Raw genomic sequence first — 3322 nt, 5'->3', positions numbered from 1 at the left:
AAAATAAATACCCCTTGTCCGCGCCGTTCCTTGTTCCAGCAGTTCTATATACGACGTTTATGTCGGGTTTCAATATAACGACCTACGCTCGGGAAGACCAGACGTAGTTGACACGGTTCGAATTCTCTGTTGTCCGTATCGTCTGGATACATTTTTTATAATGGTCAATATTTGTTTTATCAATTTAAAATATTTTTAACTATTTGGTATCTTCAGAAAATGGAGATTTTAGGGTTTTTCCTTTTTCCCCGTCCCACTTAATATATAAGTGCAAAGTTGTAAAATTCAAAACAAAAATCCCATATCGGAAGCTTGGACAACATGGCATATTGTCCCGTATCGGATATTATGAAATAAGTTTTATTTTTTTTCAAAGTTTATTTTCCGGATAAATTCATAAAAAAAATTAAGAAATCTGATTTCAGTCTTAAAAGTCAGATCTTGCCCTCTTCATATTAAAATCCAATCTCAAAATTTAAGTCCAAACCTGAACACCAACTCTAGTTAAGAAAATTGTGATCAAATGGGATATGATAAACAGCAAATTCCACCACAAGTCTAAATTAACAAATAGGGCCGCACACGAGTGCAAGTTAAAGATCGATTCGACTCAAAAAACTCAAGATCAACCTTGGCTTGAACTCGTGTTGAGCTTCATATAATGGGATCGAGCTCGACTTGCTTAACTCCTTTAACTTGTTTTTGTTTACTTGTCTAGCTTCTTTTAACATGTTAATTCGTTTAACTAATTCAAATAGGAGTTGAGTTTTTATAGCTCGAAATGGACTAGCTAGTTTAACATTTTGAGTATAAATTTAAACTCGAGTTCAAGTCAAATTTTTTTGAGAGAGTTCAAGTCGAGCTGGAGTTAGCTCGACTCGTTGTGCAGCCCTCTTCACAAATCAAAAACTCAAATAAAATCAATCGAACTGTTGATTCACTGAATTGGAACACTTGCCAATGGAAGATTTAGCAATTCAGCCGAATAGGTAATGTATAGGGTGACAACACTACCATATCTTGTAACAAATTAAAAAATAAATAGATACATATAACTTAAAATATGAAGAATTGAACAAACTTTCAAAAATAATAACAAATAACTATATAGTTGGTGGTGTATATTTAAACCTCGATCAATTCCAGCTCGGTGGTTGGACCTAAGAAGTCCGGGCCCATATCTGGATCCACTACACCCAAACTATGTTATTTAAGTTTGCAGACAGGAACTTTTAAGCTAACAAAGTTCAAATTATGCAACTAATTGGGCAGGTTAAGAAAATAATGGCTTTTCAATTTCACAGGTTGTGACTCGTTGAAAAGGGCAATTGGTTGTTCAAGACTTAGGTGTTGATCCATCTCGTGCCGTATCTTCAGCTTTCACCGTGACAGTTTTTCGTTGAGAAGCATCCATTCAAAAAAAAAAAAAAACTTCGACCTAATGAAATAATCACGGGGTACCAAGCAAATAATTGAAAAGCATATAGTATATTAATTAAATAAATTGTTAGCGACCACCGACATGAAAATAAATAAATTTTATAAGATTGTGTGGGCGACTGCCCACACATACCTACACGCGGCTCCATTCCTGTCTCGGAGGTACTCCGATGGCTTGAACAAAACCCGATCGAGATGAAAAAGAAGAATAAAAAAATGGATAATTTGTATGATTTTTCTTTCCGTCTTTTGCATGAGTTGAATGTACTGGGCTTGCATGGAACTGATAGCTGATGCAAAGAACGTGGGACATTGTCATGACTGAATCTCCATTGTCTCTTTGGCACCTCACTTGCTTTTGTGGCAAATTTCAGTTGCAAAAAGTATAAACTCGCTTCATTGACATACCCGTGAGCACCTCAATTCACACAATTCATCTTATTCATCACTTAAGATATTATAGATGCCCATGCACCTATAAAGTTTGCAAGCCGGTTGTTCGAATGAATTTGTAGTCAATAATTCATAAAAGATATTAGGTGTTACTGCTTCAAGATTGAGGCAAATTCATGAAATACTGTAATTCAATATTTTGTAAATGTATCTGATACTTAAGGTTGATTCATGAAACAAGCATAAATGTATCTGATACTTAAGGTAAATTCATGAAAGAATAATAAGTTGTTCATGGTTGCGGAACATGCCCCTAATGTGTGACTTTGACAAGCTATTGAACTTGACGTTTCGAACTTGGTTTACCATTTTGCACCAATTGTCTCTAACTTTAACATGATGTATAGTTAGGTGCTAAATCCCTACATTTAATTGGAAGTCAAAAGATACCATATTGATGTTAGCCGTTAGATGCTAAATCCTTATATTTTATAGGATTTAGTATCAATCGGAACATTATTTCTTCTGCATAATTGGATAGATTTGTTTTCTTAAATATGTTAATGACATCTGCATAATTCAGCGGGATCTAGTATACTTAGTTTATACTTTGTTTGAGCATTTAATTATGATGGAGCGGAAGTAGAAAAGATCCAGGTATAAGATTTTGGTTTTTATTTTTCTGTTTTCTTTTCTTTTTTATCAAACCCATGAGTCCATTTTTAGTGTATATAAAGGAAAAGATCCTAATTGTTTTTGGTGTTTTATATTTTCTTTGCCTTTATTTATGTTATATTTTGTTTGCTTTGTTTTCCTTTCATGCCCTCGGGACTTTAAGACGGGGATTAAAGCGAAAACTCTAATCACTGAATCAAATCCACACCAAAGCTCAGTTTTCTTTCATTCCTCGTGATCGAACAAAAAGGGAAGGAAAATTGAGATAGAGTTGCGTGAAATATCTGGTGCATCCAACAAATATACACCAAAGAAAAAATAAAATTATTTTTTTTTATAAAAATTATACTTTTCTCATAACCCTTTTTGACATTTGTGAGAAGTTTGTTTTCTTTGCTTTCAGTTAAGGGGCATTTTGGTTATTACCTCTATGCATTTTCTTTTTGTCATAAGGTTGTGCAGTTTTCATCCTCGTCACGAAAATCCAATCCAAAAAAAAAAGTAATGTAGAAGAAATGCATAAATGCACCATAGTTATTTATCATTAATGCAAGTAGATGTGGCCCATATTAGGCTTGGGCATGGGGCTGGGTTGTTCTAGAACATTTAACAAACTCCGCGGATCGGGTTAGGTACCAGGCTTAGTAGTCAACCACGTTTGAGGCTTGACCCATTCTTTAACTGCTAAATAATATGGCATCGAATTATTAATCCTAACACAAGCAGGATCGAGCTGTGTCACCCCAACCCATTTACTAAACTTCATTAACAACCTAACTTTGGATCGGGCTAGATATCGGGCCTAGTCAACTAT

This window comes from Nymphaea colorata, chromosome 6 (genome assembly GCF_008831285.2).
Source record: "Nymphaea colorata isolate Beijing-Zhang1983 chromosome 6, ASM883128v2, whole genome shotgun sequence".
Taxonomy (NCBI): domain Eukaryota; kingdom Viridiplantae; phylum Streptophyta; class Magnoliopsida; order Nymphaeales; family Nymphaeaceae; genus Nymphaea; species Nymphaea colorata.
This window is presented reverse-complemented; position numbering follows the sequence as displayed.